This window comes from Cryptomeria japonica, chromosome 10, assembly GCF_030272615.1.
Source record: "Cryptomeria japonica chromosome 10, Sugi_1.0, whole genome shotgun sequence".
NCBI lineage: Eukaryota > Viridiplantae > Streptophyta > Pinopsida > Cupressales > Cupressaceae > Cryptomeria > Cryptomeria japonica.
In genome coordinates this window covers 674,033,116-674,052,263 of record NC_081414.1, presented here as the reverse complement: position 1 = coordinate 674,052,263, position 19,148 = coordinate 674,033,116, and the positions used below count along the sequence as shown (strand labels likewise).

The 19,148-nt window shown below is 37.8% G+C and overlaps 1 protein-coding gene across 3 annotated transcripts in view; it reads right to left on the bottom strand.

Annotated features, from left to right (window-relative positions):
• LOC131077063 (putative transferase At1g60990, chloroplastic) overlaps positions 1 to 19,148 on the bottom strand; it is a 408,775-nt gene that overhangs the window by 297,001 nt on the left and 92,626 nt on the right. The gene's annotated exons all lie outside the window — the stretch shown is intronic.

Here is a 19,148-nt window from a genome sequence, read left to right as displayed (position 1 = left end):
ATATTTATTATTTCAATAGACACACATGTAATTTCCTAATTAGAGATGAACACTTCAAAAAATTACCCTTGTATAAATCACTTATCATGAGAATGTCCTGAGATTTTATGACCTTCCAATTTGATGAACAAGTTAAGCATATATAACATAGTTAACGTGGTTTTCAAATTTACGAAAATTAACCTTCTTATTCATAAAATAAATACAACAATAGAGAATGAGAAAAAAGATTTTTAAGATAATAAGGACCAAATTACAAAAGGAAAGGATCTTTTTTCTTTAGAGAGGACCAACCTGCTGTTGTCCAGAACAGGGCTGATCTTGTTTAGTCTGAAAAAAAATGTTCATGTATATGTTCCAGGGCATTTTAGATGATGGAGACAGCAAAGGACGGCTGGGGGATGGTAGAAAAAATGTGATTTTTTTAATATATAGATATTCTAGTTTTTTACAAGTTTAACTATACATGACATCAAATTTTGAGTTAAGACATTTGTATAATTTACTAAATTTGATATTAAAATTAATCAAAGATTCAAAATCAAAAATGTAATTGGAATCAACATGGTTGATCAGTGATAGCAGTACAGCAGCAATAAAGCCTTCAAACACAAATTTCTGAATTTTTTGTTCGAACTCAAGTCTCAAAGTTATCTATAGACAGTAGTATAAAAATATATATTACTGCAAACTGCAAAGTACAATTATGCCTCATCTAGGCTATCAATATCTAAAGTTGTTCTTTGAATCCGGGACACTCTATATATCAAGATGTGGCTTTTCTAATGGAATCTTGACTAATCTTAGCTGCTGCTGCTGCTACTCAATATGTGTAACATCTTTAAGATCAATATCACAAAGTGTGGTTGGAGTTTGTCAATACTCGAGAGGTTGTTGATCGTGAAGTCTCAAGGCACTATGAACTACAACTAGCTTCTCCATTTATCTAGAGGTAAGCCTATTTCTCTTGATCGAGTAGATTGTAATGTCCCCTCCCTGGGTGACAGGTAGTTGAGCAGGGATTGGCCTATCATCGGGTTCTCATAGGCCAGTGGAGTGGAAAGGGGACCCATACCGAGGCTTGTGGAGCTATGCATGGGCTTTATAAGCCATTCTGGATAGTCTGAGGCAGTCTCCTAAATTCTACGAGTATCCCTATTTTCTAGGAGTAGACTGGAAGATGGTTTGGGAGGCATTCTGAGTCATTTTGGATGGTTTGAGACAATTTCCTAAATTTTAGGAAGGGGTCCTATTGTTTAGGAGGGGATTGGCAGCGACCCTGCTATATTTAGACATCATCCTTGGACTGGCGGCAACACTTAGTTTATCAGTTTGGAGTTCAGATGATGGGTTTCTAAGAATAAATGGAATATTAAAGTTATGACTTAATATTTTAATTAAATTAATAAAGTTACTTTATATTATTTTAATAAAGTAATAAATAAGTGGGCCACCATGGGTAATGATGCCTACGAAGGCTAAACAACTTAATAAAAATAAAAAGAGCTGACTTTATAAAATAATAAAATATTAATAAGAGACCCCATGTCATGCACCCCTAGGTGTCATAAGGTTGTTTTAAAAGGTGGTCATGTGTTTTATGATGAATAAGACCCTCAAAGGGATCAAACTCTCTAGGAGAGAGTTAAATTTAAATAAACTTTATCAAAATTAAGCCAAGGAACCCTAAAGTGATCGATTAGGATTTGGAGTCAATAAAAGAACATTTGGAGGCCTCATTTCAGGATTCAGAGATTCATTTTATAGCAGAAAATTGGGAATTGAGATATGAGGAAGAGTTTCAGCAGCAAATCAGACTTTTGGGAATGAAAACTCCCTGGAGATTTGTGAATTGGACGGAAACCCAATTCACAGTTGAGGGAAATCCATAAAGGGCTTCCATTTGTGCATCATTGGATCATTTCAGTTTGATATTTCCAGGTTTCAGTCACATTCAGGGCACCTAGGGTTTGGTACATTAGAAATCAGAATTACTTATTATTTTGGCCCCAACTAGAGGTCGATTTGATATTGTTCGGTTGCCATTCTCATTAGGGTTTCAAATAAAATTGATTGCAGCAGCATTGGATCAGTCTGAGCAGATTTGTAGTGGTTTGTTGACTTCCCTTCCAGCCGTACCTCTCTACCAGCAGGCCGTACCATGAAGAGGTTGCTTGGGATTTGGTGAAGGGTTTCATTATCAGAATTCACATCAGTTCTTTGATCTCCAATGGAGGCCATAATAAGTTGCCGGATCAGTTCTTTATGCATGTTGAATAATACCAATTTTGGATATTGGTTTTGCCTGCAAGTCCTAGTGTGGGGTTTGATATTTGCAATGTTGTTTCAGATCTTGTTTTCATAATTATTGCTGACTGGAATAATACCAGATCTGGCAAAATTCTGTGCATCTCTCTAGTATTTCTCATGGCTAGATCAATAAAACTTGCAAAGGGGTTGAGCATTGGAATTCTAGGTATGAGACTATGTTGTTTGGTGTTTCCAATTCTTTATATTGAATTTATGTATTTGCTGTCCTTAAAATCAGAACTCAGAAATTTATATCAGTTCATTATATTTTTACCGATTGGGTTTCAAAGGCACTGTTTATTTGGCATATGTTTCTTATTAAAACCTTGTTCAATCATTGGCATCTAAAACTCAAACAAAAACACTTGAGAACTATCCCAAAACATTCAATCAGCAAACGTCAAAAATCAGAAAAATTAGATCAGCAAACGTCTTCTCCTACACTAGTTGGATATCTTCCCAAACTCCTTCCAAGTTCTGCATCTTGAATATGAGCATCGTTGTCTTGTCAAATGCTTGAACAAACTGAGCTAGGAAATCATCTACTTTCCTTGAAACATCCTCTACCCATTTTCCAACCTCCTGATATGTATTCCTCATCGCCTCATGATCAAAGGGGAATCCATGAGCAATAGCAATGGGTGAGACAAAAGTAGGATCCTCACGCCTTAGGGAATTCATCCCTTCAATATACTCCTTGAGTCTCATGTTCTCACTCTCAAGCATCTCTTTCTTTTCAATAGTCCTATCCTATCGCGCCTTAATTGCCTTGACTGTACCATCGAGCTCCTGGAACTCTTGCTTCTTCGTAGTGGGTCCAAGGTCAATTGTGGTAACCTGATAATCCATAGGAGTGACCACATCTCAGGTCTTATCACCTGTCAGGAAAACCACTGGTGGAATACGTGCTTCTTTATCATCTCTAGTAATCCTAGAGAAAATCTCTGCCTTCTTCTTCTCCTTTTCCTTGCCAACCCTGGTTAGGAAGTCATCAATATCTTCTGCAGGCTGCGCCTCTATCACTTTCTTCTTCTCCATGTTACTCAGCAACCAATCAGGAACGGTAGAGAGTTCCATTGCATCCTCAAGGTGTTGATCTCATCAAGTCCTTTCAAGGCTGAAATAACATCATCATTTGTTTCCTTATCCTTAGTCAAATCTACCACATTGTTACCCAAATCGACTTCCAATTGAACTATCGGAGATCCTGGTTGTTCTTCGTCATCTTCATGTGGTGTCGATTGTGATATAGCATGTAAATTAGGATCATTCTCTGTAAGGATCTCTATGTCGGAACCCCGTTCGAACTCATTGTCCTTCTCTTTCATATCATTCTCCTTCACGGATGAAGAACTCATGGTAGATTGAGGAGTGCTAGACTTATGTTTCTTGTGCCTTGACTCCTGGCTAACAATCTCCTTGTCTTTTGTTTGTGATCCTCCCGACATACCTTTCCTTCTTTTGGGAGCCTGACTCTCCTCATCATTGTGTATTCTAACATTTCTTATCATTCCCTCATCATCATTGAGAGAGGACTCCTCATTTCTCATCTTCTCATAGGTAAAGGTGACATTTAGTTTTCTCAACTCATTCATGTACTTGTCCACCCATTCCTTGGAGTAATCACTCACATCTTTCATTAAAACATTCAAATCTACCAACTCAAGTTGTGTCTAACTAGGCAATGGGATAGGCTTATCTTTCTCATTTTCATACTACGGATGGATGTGATCCCCATCATCTTGCACATGATCTGGAATGGGGAAGAAGCTACACTTCCTCATGAAGTCCACTAACATACGACACCACATTTTTACTCTAACCGCAAACTCATCCATGACATTGGCCCAACAGTCTTTGATGTCAATCTTGTGTATAAACTTCTCTCCCTTAATCATTACAATTCTCTAAAATGGAACGAATCAATCCCTGCCTTTATAATTTCAAAGATGATAGAATTCCAATTCCTCATTAACCGTCTCTACTACAAATGCAATGTGGCATACCTCCTTCATTTTCCCAAGCATGATAGGAAAAGTTATCCCTATGCGCTTTGCCTTCTAGATGAAATCATACTCTAAAAGTTGTCACACTACCTCAAGTAAAACCATCTTGTCCATTGGATACCTAGGAAGCTTGTATGGTTCTGACATGAATCCATGAATGCTTAAGTACGTGAAGGTAGGAAACTAGATATACCACGATCCATACTTCTCTATAAGTGTCATTGCCTCCTTAGACAACCATTTATCTATTCCGCCTTGTAGCAACCTTGTGATGTACATGGTGAAAGCATCGTTCACCCCTCTATAATGTTCAATTTCATGTAGGTGGAGTTGTGGATAGCACTCATAAACTCTGTATTGTCTTAGCCCATCCCCAACTATGCCCTTGCATATCAATCCTTTGTACACAATACATCTGACAAGCATGTAGACAAGGTACGAAGTCATATTGAATGTCCTTGTTTTCTCAAAACCTCTCAATTGGATATCAAGGTTGTCACTTATTATCTTCGACCAATTGATCATTGTTCCTCCTCCTATCTCTTCAATAAAATAGTACATCCATGTCTCAAATAGTGCCCCTTGAGGTGCTCCCATGACTCAGTTGAGTAAAAATATCAGATCATTGTACTCCTCCTTGAAGTCTGAGTATAAGAGTCTCTTGGGTAACCTAGAGTGGTGATGCATTGTCTCAAGAACCCACTCGTTGGTCATAATCATACATGACTCAAATTTTCTTCCAAATTTTGCTTGCGCTTCTTCCTTGGTTCTCTCTTGCATGTTCATACACCTGGGGATTCTGAACACTTCCCCAATTCACTCCCGCCTAAGTATGCAAGCACTATCCCCTTAGGTGATTTGATCATTTTGGTTTGTGGATCATAATGCTTCGCACACTCGACTACGAGATCACTACATTGAATAGATGGTGGAAAACCAGTTGTGTGGTAGATTCCACTCTTCATGATATTAGCCGCCAAAGTGGATGGAAGATGATTCTTCGTTCCAAACATTTCTTGCCTCATCTTCTTCATGTCCAGATACTCCATGTTCGTGTCTCCAACCTTCTTCCATCGGGATCTTATCGACGACTCCGGATAGTAACCCTCCTATACGATCTTCAATTGGTTCTTCCTCGCCGATAACCCCGCTTTAGACATGGCACTTGTACGCAGCTGGAAGTTAATATCGTGACAAAATAATTATAATAATTCTGTTTCAGAATGTTCTGATTTTTTAAAGTATTTTCAAATTTGTGAGCTCAAAATCAGAAATTTAAACAATATATAACATAAGTTTTGAAAAATGAATGAATTTTAATCACTTAAGGCATATCACCTTCTAAAAACCTTGATTTTCAGACTTAGGACAAGTCTGACCACAATTGCTAAGTCTGAGGACACCTCGCTATACTCAGAAAATGATAGATTTTGATACTTGAAACACCTTTCCAAGTCTGAATTCCTTGGTTTGATGCCTGAATACACTTGTCAACACTCAGAAAATGACTGATTTTAGATGTCAAAATGTTGTCTCAGGTCTGATTTTCTGAGTACAATGTCTGAATTTCTCTTTGAAGTCTGAGAGCAACTCTGCGAACCACATTTTAATGGCTGGAAATGGTCACAGCCATGGCACGGTCTCAAAATGCACTGCGATTTTGCCTCCAAATTGACTGAAAATTAATACGCCTTGGCACAAATAATGGCTGGGCACAATCGCCTTGGTCTGAGAATAATACAAAATCAATGGGGCAGGAATGTTGTCTCAAATCTTGAAATGAAGCCCAGACCAGCAATGGCATCACAAACAATGTCGCAATCCTCCTAACAATGGCACCACACACACAAATAAATAAAATCACACTCCAATCAGCAATGTCACTACACTTGAATGCTCACAAATTCTTTTCAATGGTGGTGCAATCAGCCACTTGGGCAAAATCGTGGTGCACTTTCAATCAGCTCTCCAACTGTCACATCAATCACAATATAATATAATATAAGTGTTGGGCTGGGTCTTTTATTCATGTTTTTGCCTTATAAATTCACCACACAACCAATGTGGGACAAAATTTTACCTTTACCAGCCAAGTGGATAAACAATTTGCATTGGGATTGTTGTCCTCATTTTTGGATTTTCAAAAATGTGACAACCCCTACAAATTTTTGCACAAAATGTGTCATTTTTTACTATAAGGCACGTTTTACAAGGTGTAAAACTCACATTTGGTAGTGTCAAATCATCATGGGTTGTCTTTTCCATTGTTGTCCAAGTTTTTGTGAGTTTTGGCCTTCATTTTCCTAGCTTTTTGTGCAATTTCATGTTTCAAAATAGTCACTGCAAGTTGCAGATTTTAGCTCTAAGGAACGCTTTTCGAGGCAACAATTTTGCTCCTTTCTAAACTGGACTAATCTTTGGTTCATCCTTGATCCAGGTTTCAAATTTCATCGCATTCCGAGTTCGTTTGCTATGTCTTTCCTTCAAATTCAAGTTTTTTCCTCTTGATTGCGAGTGGGAAATTTTCCTTCTCTTGCAAGTTAAGAGTTTCCTTTTGTTTGCTCAATTAAAAAGTGCTCACCATAGCTCCAAGTATCATCCAACTTAGATCTTGAATCTTCTCTTGGTTTCCACACATTGTTATTTTCACCAAGTGCAATGCTAGAACCAAGTGATGTTCCATCTTCCCACTCAAAAAGTGGATTGTCATATGTTTTCACTATACACATCTCAAACAATGGGTTATCATTGGAAACCACAAACTGATTTTCCAAAGAATGTGAACTACTGCTATGATGAATACCAAAATCACAATCTTTGTCATACCTTTCAGCAGTGATTCCATGGCTGCCCCAAGTCTCATGTACCTCCTCTTCAAAGCTTGTCTCATCATCATACTCAATAGATCCCAAACTATGGTTTGATTCCTTGTCAAGATAAGGTGAAGGTGATGAAACAATGCTAGACTCATTTAGTGGGAAACCAAAAGAATTCATATCTCCTTGTGGCTTCTCTATCATAGCTGGTTCTATAATCTCAATGACAGTATCTTCTTCAATCTTCATTTGCTCTTCCTTTGGAAGCACATGAGTGCATTCAACACCATCACTAGCTCCATAAGAAACATTAAGAGATTCACCATGCACAGCCTCAATTACTGGTTTTTCATCTTCTTCCGACATTGGTCTCAAGGACAAATAATTGTCCAACTTCTGAACCCACGATCTAGCAGAACACTTATTACTCCCGTCAAAGTGGGCTAGAAAAACCTTCCCAAACGCTTGTTGATAATCTCGTGGAGCATAAGGGCGGTTATCATATCTTCCACCTCTCTTCTTCTTTTGGTTCATAAACTAGTAAAAGGTGAGGATACTCCTTATCTCTACAGGGAGAGAAGCATACTCCATGTAACTATTCCTTATTTCATCCACTGTTGATATCTCAATTTCAGCTTGAGGCACTTTCTTGGGTAGGAAGACAGGTTGCAAAGGTCTTGAAACTAATCCTCCAAGTGTTCCTCCAGGATTATTAGAAATGCTAGCTTCAACTCCATTAGTGGGCTGATTATGAGTCCCACCATAATTCTAATTAAGTTTGGCCAGCAACCGGGACATCATGTCCATCATGGTTTCAAATTTTCTTTCCACTCTAGCATCAAGACCCTCATTTTGTTTTGTTGTTCTCTCTGCCATAGAATCAACCACTGTTTCTCTATCACTCAAGGAGAGCTTTGATCACTCGGAACACACGGGCTGGCAGGAAAACCAGCTCTGATACCACTATAATATCCCCACAATTTTTCCCCAATTTTTTCCACAATTACATTCAACACAACACTTGTTATGGTTAGGAAATGAAAACCAAATGCTGTTGAAAGTAACCCTTTCCACCTTTTGATCACCGAAAGGATGAGAGAATACAATGTTGAGGGGATAGTTAGAAGCTTGAAAGCTGAAATTGATTACAAATTTGGGCGACAAGCCAGGCCCTTCCACTTTTCAGCGGGAATAGAAAACTAGAACGCTTGACGGTAAACTAGCCAAGGAGAACAAGAACAAAACCAAGCACGAATCACTCAACCGCAATATTTCAGTGGGAGGACTAGACACTTACAACAAAGCTCAACTCAACCGCTTATGCAGTGAGAGGACCATTACAAACAAACTATCACTTAACCGCTTATTCAGCAAGAGGGCAACCTTACAAATAAGGATGCAATGCATTGGAAAGAGAGATTAGGCTGTCCAATACTGTTGAATATCACCAAACTTATCACAATTAACAAACTAAAACCCACCCACAAATAAATAACATATTAAATTGGAAATACAATCTGCTATCCACATAACACACAGAAAACAACCACTACCAAACTCACTATCATGCTCATAACTCACCCAAAATAACTCGAAATGACATGAAAACAGAAGCAAATGAAAACTACAACTAAGGCGATACAACAGGAACTCCAAACCTGCACCGCGAACACCACAAACAGCCGACACGCAACCCAAGGCAGCACAGGAATGGTACAGCTAGCACCAGAAATACAATTTGCAACCAAAAATCAGCAAGCACACCAAAAGAAACACCAAGGTAGACGAATGATCGCCCTCCAGGTATGCTTCCAATGAGCTATTACTCAGAATAATCGATTGCACAGGCAGGGAGATACGATCGAATCTTCGCTTCAGCCACACCAAAAACCAGCAACACTGAAATCCACACCACTGAAAATCTCGCCCTTCTAAGGTAAAAATCACCCCAATAACAACTTCCACACAAATCGAACCACACACATTCAGAAGATCCAATCACAGCTAGGAGTTCTACCTCACACTCGAAGTCTGTCAAAAACCCTAGGAGGTATTCACCCTCAAATAATGTCTGGAGTCAATCCGACAACATAACGATGTAAAATGTTCTGAGATACCAAAAAGAAGCCCCACGCCCTATATTTATAGAAAAAATCTCCCCCAAATTCACATCAAATTCATTTCCAAATGAAATGAAATGAAATTCCATCACATGAATAGCAGCCAAAAATCACTTAAAAATTTTTAAATAAAACATAAGTCCATTCCCAAGGTGGGCGTCCAACTCCAGTGAAGGCAAAAATGTAAAATACATTTATTTTTTAATTCAACCCCCTTATTTCTCCATAGTGGCACTGCAATTATTCAATCCATAAGCTTAAGTCCCACAATAATTTCCAAAATGTGATGCATTGTATTTTGGCGTCCAAAACGAGGGTGAAATAATTCGCCCAAGTAGACTTAGGATAAAATTATTATTTTCTCCTTTTTCCTAAGTCATCCATCCATAAAATAATCAAATATTAAAACCTTATGCCTAAGGTATTAATATATTAAAAATACCTTCTCAAATACTGATTATTGCCAAATTGAGCCGGGGATTGAAATGCAGGAAATTACTAAAACTGAAATGAGTTGGAGCTCTGTATTGAACTGCTAAAAATAGTCATCTGAGTGAACACATGATCCTACCAAAATACTGCCCGAAATAGCCACTGAGTTGAGCTGCAAAACCCCCTGCCAAAAATAGTACTTACTTGTTGGTTGAAAATTTTGTACACTTGGGGGAAATATACAAAATTGTGGTTTCAACCACAGCACACGAGTAAAAACTCTCCTAATTAAGGGAAGGCTCCCCCTATCTAACTAAAACTGAAATAAAAACAGGATGGGACAGCAGTCTTCCTTCTTTCTTCAAGAAAGACAATATCCTTTTCTCTTCACAAAAAGGATAGCGATTGAAAATGAACAGCGGTAACTACTTTCAAGTGAAATGAGAGAAAGGAAATGAAGTTTCCTGAAAGCGCAAAGACTTCCGTCACTTCCTTCGGGACGGGATAGCAATATCAAGCTCAAAGACTTGACTATTGGAAGTCCTATCTACCCTTTGCTATACTAAATTTTACAACGAATAAAAGACAACAGCTCAAAGACTGGAATAATTTATTCTTTTAACACAAAGACAAGAACTAATGCAAGCTCAAAGACTTGCTGCTATTTCTTGTCAAACAGTAATTTTTCCTCAAGAATAGATGCAAGCTCAAAGACTTGCTGCTCCTTCAAGAGAGTTTCCTATTTTAATTAATCTTCTCTACTTGCAGCTCAAAGACTTCAAATCAGATTGGACTAAGCTCCTTTAGAAACACTTGGCATAGAAGAAATAAAAGATTCAAACTCAAACATGTAGCTCAAAGACTCAAAACTTGAGTAATCCTTCTTTATTATTCTTCAAAAACTTTCAATCCACATGCATAAGCTCAAAGACTTCTTGCTATAAATTTGGCCGAGTTTTTGCTTGCTTTCCAAAAGATAAAAATTACAATAGACTCCTCCAGTAATTATAGAAGAGGAGCCTTGAGAAAAAGGTGGGAGGATCCTAACTAACTTGAGAGATTCTCTCAACCACCAAGACTCATTCAATAACTAACTGAGACTTCATTAATTAACTAAGAGTTACTCCAACTAACTAAGAGTTACTCCAACTAACTAAGACTTATTCCAACTACAGTCCTAATCGGACACAACTTGTAGTTGTCTTACATGTAATTACAAAAGTGCAAGTAATGTGTAACTTGCATTTTACAAAAAATATTTTTACATGTAACTTGTCAAAACGAAATTACAAATGCATAACTAAAACTATTCCATGTGTCTAAAGACACGACTCTAACTGCATCATCCTTTGTCTGTGATGATCTTCATGTCGCTTCAGGATGCTACAACTTGAAGTATTATAGATTGGTAAAGACATCTTGAACCGGAACGGGAACTTGCATCCTTGTCTTCTTGCTTGGGGTAGTACTAGCTTTTCAAGAGGGAACGGTCTGCCTTCCTCTTTTCATGTCATGACCATCTTTGTCTTGAAAGCATTCTATGCTCTCAACCATGAATTGTTGTTGTATCTCTTCTTTGTATCATCCTTTATTCTTGAAATCTTCTTGCAAAATAAGGCCCATGCCTTAATCCATTGATTTGGTAGATCATGTGTGCAAACCTGACTGACAAGGGAAGGGATAAATTGATGCAAAAATGGGCTCACAAGTGAATTTCGGGTTTTGGAAGTTGCATTACATGTGTGGGAAAAACAAGAGCATTAACTTGCAAATGTGGGAACAAACATGCAACTTCATATGTGTAATGGGTAACTACAAGTTTGCACTTGTAATTGGACCTTTAAAACTCATTTTCAAGTGTTTTTTGAGTGCATTTTGGACCAATTTCGGGTTTTGGATGGTTGACCGCATGTAGACTTTTAAATGGGGAAAATGAATAAAAGTGTGAAATGAGTGGATGAAATGGTATGTACGGATGATGGAAATGAATATGAAAATATTTTGGGAAGATCATCTTCAAGAAAATGAGAAGAACTTTCAACGTGTAATCCAGTTCTAAAAACCCGATTATGAAAGGATAGGTATTTCTCATCTTTGCAACTTGGAATTTCAACAAAAGATGGTTAAATCTTTTATCCGTAAGGGAAGAACAATGATTTTCACCCAACTTGTAATCGGGATTTAAAATCCCGAATACAAGTAAAGAGGGAAAATGGGGAAGAACAATGCAATTCTTAAATTGCTATCCAAGGGGAAAATCTCTCTCACAAAAAACCGATTTTGGGGGAAGAACCAACCATTTACAAATTTACAACTAGAAAGGAAAAACAAGAAAACAAGAAAACAAGAAAAATGAAACAAGAAGAAAATAAATCTTACCTTGCTCCAACCTGAAAATGCCCCTCCAAAAGATGATCAATCTTTGAAATAAAGAAGAATATCTCTTAAAAAGAAATTAACTGTATTCCAAAACCCTAGCCACGTTTTTGAAAAAATGCCCAAAACTGAAAAACGTGGCAGCAAATGCATGAGAAATGGCATGGAAAATGGCCAAGACTCTTTCTAACCTCAATACCTTAGCATACCAAGCCAAAACGATTCATAACATTGCTGATTCGTGGCATTTTTAATGAAGAAAAACGTGGTTTTTTGGCAAAAACGTGTTTGCTGTTATAAAGCTAAAAACCAGCAATCTTAACCTCCATGTGGCATGAAAGGTGTTTGAAAATGCATAAAAATAGGGAGGAATCCAAAACGCCTTCCATCTCCCAAAAAATCTCCACAAAAATTTGCTAAAAATCCTCAAAAAACACGTTTTTCCTTGCAATTCGGGTTTTTTGGAACAAATAGCAAGTTCAAAATGTATGAAACAATGAAAATCGGGTTTTTTGGAGGATATGACAAGTTTAAAATTTCACTTTTTCAACATGTTAGGCAAAATCGGGATTTTTTGGCCAAATAGCAAATTTAAAATGTCAAAAATGCACTTTATGAGCAAAATCGGGTTTTTTGGACCAAAGTGCAAGTTTTAAATTGTCACTTTTTCACTTACAAGGCAAAATCGGGATTTTTAAGACAAATGACAAGTTTAAAAATTGTCAAAAATGCACTTGCAAGGCAAAATCGGGTTTTTTGGAGCAAACTGCAAGTTTTAAATACTTGTAAATGGGAAATAAAAACCCTACAACAAGTTATACTTGCTTGCACATATGTAATGGGGATTTAAAATCCCTATTACATGCAAAAACCATTAAAGTAGAGGTTTTTTGACCAAACTGCAAGTTTACTTGCACATATGTAATGGGGATTTAAAATCCCTATTACATGTGAAAACCATTAAAGTAGGGGTTTTTTTGACCAAACTGCAAGTTTACTTGCAGTTGAGCCAAAAAATCCCTATTTTAACTAAAAATGACAAAAAAACAATAAAAAAATAAAAACAACAAAGGAGAAAATTAAAACAAATTACAAGTAACATCTTTTAAATAAAAGTGCACATGTAATAAGTCAAAAATTCCCCTACAAAGACCAAAACAATGAATATCATCAAAACTTGCAGTTTGAAGAAAATTCTCCACCTACAGTCGGGATTTTAAAACCCGAAATTGAAGGAAAGACATAGCAAATGAACTCAGAATTTGACAAAATTCGAAACGTAGTTCGAGGATGGACTAAGGATTAAGCCAGTCCAAGGATTAGTCGAAATTCTGCCTCAGGAAGCGTGCCATAAAGTAAAATTTTTCATTTTTTCACAAAAATTTCATGTAATGGTCCTTCATTTTTGAAAACAAAAATGAGGACAACATTACTATAAATAGCATACTACTAAAAATAGTAGTGTTTCCAAAGTGATTTTTACCACATTCTGAGCAGCTACCAACCTTACTAAAAATAGTAAGTCCCAAAAAGGTCCTCAAATTGGTTTGCATGTTATACCATCGCAGAGCTCACAAAAAACCCAGAAAAACCCAGATAACTCAGCTGCTTCGGCCTCCACTTACTAAAAATAGTAAGTAAATCAAACTCCAGAACTTGTTAAGCATGTACCCTCACTGCGAAGCTTTATGAAAACCCGGAAGGAATCCAGAACCCATACTGACAAATTCCAACATGCAAGCCTTCGAAAATGCAGAAATGTCCTCCCTGTTGATGATGTAGCATACTCCTTTAGGGCCATTTAGTAGATATCAAATATGAGAATGGCCTATCGGCCTTATATATTTAGAAAACCAATTTACTTATGCATTAATATCGAGCATATTTCATTATCGAGTTTTTATAATTAATCATTAAAGTTGTTTTTCAGGTTTGTTAGATAAACATTAGACAATCAAATTAAATAACAAATTGTGTTATTAATGAATCGGTTGGTTGAAAGCCAATTTAGATTATTATCAAGAGACACGTCTTCTATTGGAAAGACATCAGATTTAATATATATAGAGAATACATCTTTCCTATTGGCAGGTTGCGATAGATAGATGATTAATACTCAGATCGGAAATATACAAGAGGCAGATTGAAGATATATAATCAGTAAGCATACTACATATTCTCTGGCAGACCAACGTGATCTTCTATAGCAGTCCGACTTATCCATTTGCAGTTCATGTTCATTGAATCTAATAGGTTAAAGAGATTTCATCCTACAGCAATAAGAATCCGGTTCAACATACATTCAGCAGATTGAGTTTGACAGTTCAATTACTATATTACCTTGTGCGGTATTTGTTGTGTGCATAAAGCTTCAAGCAGTGAAGCCATTCCTTGTAAATCAAATTCAGACCTGATTATATATATAACTGATAATTTTTGTGGCTAGGTTTTTCCACCTTCATAAGGAAGGTTTTCCCAAGGTAACTTAGTGTTCATACTGTTCATTTGTGGTGAATTTTTGTTTTCTGCTATAATCTGATCCTAAATTTAACATGGTATCAGAGCCACGGTGAAAGAAGATCATGATCAGATTCTAAACAACTCCTAAATATTCTCTCCCCGCCGTGCAATATCTCTAAGTCTTGAAAATGGTGAATGGTCTTAAAGTCGAAGATAGACTTGAAGGCGCATCTAACTTCACCTCTTGGAAGTTTAGAGTGCTCATTGCACTTGAAGAAAATGATCTTCAATTCATAGAGGAAAAGTTTTTATCTGAACCTGAAGATCATGAGGAGGAACTACAATTCAAGAAAAATGCCATCAAAGCAAAGAAGATATTAATCGACTCTGTGAGGGATCACTTGGTACCTCTCATCTCCAAGATGACAACTGCAAGAGATATGTTCAAGACCTTGGAAGGCTAACATGAGATTAACAAAGTAAGTAGGGCTCTGGCCTTAAGACAGCAACTCCACCAAGTTAAGATGGCAAAAGGAGATTAAGTCATCACCTACTTCATGAAAATTTCAGAATTGAGAGATCAACTATGCGCAATTGGGGATCAGGTGATAGATAAAGACCTTGTCATGTCAGCCTTGAATGGTCTGCCTCATTCATGGGAGCCATTTATTCAAAGCATAAGTGTAAGGTCAAAATTACCTAAGTTTGATAGACTTCGAGCAGATTGTATTCAAGAAGAATCAAGATTGACTGCCTGAGGAATTGTCAAGAGTTCTCAAAATGAAGATACACATGTTCTTGTTGCTCAATCTACCAAGAAGCGAAACTATTGGAAGAAGGGCAACTTCAAAAAGAATAGAGATTTCGAATCAGATTTTGCACCCGATTCTAGAAAGAGGAAGAAAGATCTCTCTCGTATCCAATGTTTTAGATGTGACAAGTTTGGTCACTTTGCAAAGGATTGTTTAACAAGACTAATCATCAGGGAGCAAACACCAATGAAGTCTCATCTCAGAAGGCGGTTCAAGATAACTCCAATGGTTTTCTTTTCATTTCAGCATTATCAAGCAATGTTCCTACAGATAGTGATACATGGTTAATTAATAGTGGAGCCTCTCGACATATCACCGGTCATTGGGAGTACCTTTCTGATTTAGTAGAGAAAGAGTCACATCTCCAAGTCATTATTGGGGATGATGCATGCTATGCTGTAAGAGGAATTGGTGCCACATCTCTAAAACTTGAATCAGGAGGTTCTCTACACCTAAGTGATGTATTGTTCGTTCCAGGGATTAAGAGGAACCTAGTATCCATTTCAGCCTTGGAGGATAAGGGATATCAAATTGCATTCTCTGAAGGAAGAGTTCTTGCTTGGCCCAAGAACTCCAACATCAAGACTGCTCATGTGATCGAAAATCGACATGAGAGTTTATACAAACTCTCCACTCTCCCAGTTCAAGCACTTATTCATGATTCTGCAAGTTCCAGCGAACTCTGGCACAAAAGACTTGGACATCTTCAGTTCAAGGCTCTTCCATTTTGGAGAAGATGGTAAATGGTATTCCTAAACTCATTCATGTAAATGATGGTACTTGTAAAGGTTGTGCTATGGGTAAAAATGTCAAAAGTCCTTTCCATAGCAGTGAAAGTAGGTCTAAAGAAATATTAGATCTTGTACATTCAGATTTATGTGGTCTAATGTCAATTCCATCCCTAAGTGGATGTTTGTATTATGTAACTTTTATAGATGACTACTCTAGGAAGACTTTGATTTATTTCTTAAGGTCTAAAGAGTCTGATGAAGTCCTAGGTAGGTTTAAAGAGTTTAAAGCTCTTGTAGAAAATATCACTGGAAAGAAAATTAAAATTCTAAGGTCTAACAATGGAGGTGAATACACCTCGGGTAGCTTTCGTGATTTCTGTATTGAGGCAAGAATCAAGAGGGAGTTTCGTGTTCCTTACAACCCTCAACAAAATGGGATTGCTGAAAGGAAGAACAGATCTATAGTTGACGCTACAAAAGCTATGATTCATGATCAAGACCTTCAGATTTTTCTATGGGCAGAAGCCTCTAGAACAGCAGTGTATGTTCAAAATAGATGTCCTCAACGGATAATACAAAATATAACTCCTGAAGAAGCCTTCGCAGGTATCAAGTCTGATATCAGTCACTTGAGAATATTTGGTTGTCATGTGTATGTTCATATTCTCAAGGACAAGAGAACTAAGTTGGAGCCTTTTGGCAAGAGAGGAATATTTGTAGGGTACAGTGAAACCTCCAAAGCCTATCGTGTTTACAATCCTGGTCAAAAACAAATAGAGGTTAGCAAGGATGTCACATTTGAGGAAGATGTTGCATTCAGAAAATCAAAGGGCTCATGCATGGAGATAGATGAGGAGACTCCTCAAGACATGGATATTGACCATACTCCTAAGGTTCAGAGGGAGTCTACAGAACCTGATATAAGCAATGATCCAATTGGACCCTTGGATCCCAATGATGGGCCTAGGGATATTGTGGTGTCTCGAAAGAGACCTCTTTCGGCACGAAACACTATGCAGGAAGCGGAACAATTTGCTGCTCCTAGAGGCACATTCAGGGAAAGCAGAAGACCAAAAAGATTTTTTGGTTATGTTGCATTAATGTGTAATCTTATTGAATCTTAACCTTCTAGTGTAGAAGAAGCCTCAAATCAACAAGTTTCGAAAGATGCAATGGACGAAAAGTATCAATCCATTCTCAAGAACAATGTGTGGGATATTGTGCCTAGACGAGAAGGGAAGTCTGTTGTATCTTCCAAGTGGTTGTTCAAGATAAAACATGCAGTTGATGGCAGCATTGAAAAGTACAAAGCTAGATTTGTTGCTCGTGGTTTCTCCGAACAAGAAAGAATAGACTACGAAGAAACATTTGCTCTTGTTGCTCACTATACTTCCATTAGAACCATCATTGCTATTGCAGCAACTAAAGGATGGAAGTTGCATCAGATGGATGGGAAGACTGTTTTTCTCAATGGCATGATTGAAGATGAAGTCTACATCGAGCAACCTGAGGGGTTTGTGATTCATGGGAAAGAGTCTCATGTGTGTAAATTGAAGAAAGCCCTATATGGTCTTAAATAGGCACCTCGGGCTTAGTATGAAAGAATTGATAGATACTTAGTGGGTTTGGGTTTCTGCAAAAATGATGTTGATCCAAACCTTTACGTCAAAGTATTCAATGGTGATATGTTGATCTTGGTACTTTATGTTGATGATCTATTTATTACCGGAGAAGATCATCTCATTATTAGATGTAAGAAGGAGCTGACTTCAGAATTTGAGATGAAGGACTTAGGATTTATGCACTTCTTTATAGGGTTGGAGGTGTGGCAGAGGCCCAATGGGATTATCCTAAGTCAAGGTAAATACACTATCGACATCTTGAAGAGATTTGGAATGACTAATTGTAAATCCATGTCCACACCCATGGAAACTAACTTGAAGAAATTAAGGGAAGCTGCAGCTAGTTCAGATCTTGTGGACCCTACTATGTACAGGCAATTGATTGGGTCCCTGATGTATCTAGTTAACACTAGACCAGATATTTGTTATGCAGTAAGTGCACTTAGTCAATTCATGAGTGAACCTAGACAGATACACCTAGTTGCAGTCAAGCATAGCTTGAGATACTTGCGTGGCACAGTTGGATATGGCTTGAAATACTCTTCCAGTATGGACCTGATTCTTGAAGGATATTCTGATTCTGATTGGGTAGGGAGTGTTACTGATCAGAAGAGCACTTATGGTTGTTTTTTCAGTTTGGGATCTGCTATGATTTCCTGGTGTAGCAGGAAGCAGTCGTCGGTAGCTCTAAGCACTGCAGAGGCATAATACATTGCAGCATGTGTAGCAACTCGTGAAGCATTGTGGCTTCGTAAGCTCCTTGCAGGATTGTTTGGTCAATCATTGGAGCCTACCATCATACATTGTGATAATCAAAGTTGTGTAAAGCTTCCAGTCAATCCAATATTTCATGACAGAACGAAGCATGTAGAGATTCAATACCACTATATCAAAGATATGGTACAAAGGAATGTTGTTCAATTGAGATACATTTGTATTGAGGAGCAGATGGCCGACATTTTCACCAAGCCTCTTGTGAAAGTGAAATTTGTTTATTTTCGACACAAGCTTGGAATTGTGGAAAATGAAGCTCTTGCTGAGAGGGAGTCTCAGCATCAGTAATTACTTGATATGTATTATAATGCATTCTTCTTTGTGAGAGAAGTTTGCGGTACAAGCCTGTTGTGCGTTGCGCACGCTCCCTGTCGCCGATAGGGTCCCCCTTCCCTTTTTTGAGCCTTTCGTCTTCACCCTGTTGAGTTTCGCGTAGAGTGTCTTGCGTCCTTTCGAGTGAGCCCGCAACTAGTCCGTGAAGTGATGATGTTGAAAGAAGAGAAGCCAATGGTTCCATTAGGCTAGTCTAGCCCTTGGGCACGAATTCCAAGAGATTGTTCAAAATTGCGAAGTCGCCTTGAATAGGCGTAAGATGATAGAGGTTGACGAAGCCCGCCAAGCAAAGGACAGTGCGTCTGATTGTCGCACAAGGACCCAAAGTTGTCGTTTTTCGCATTGGAGCGATGAGA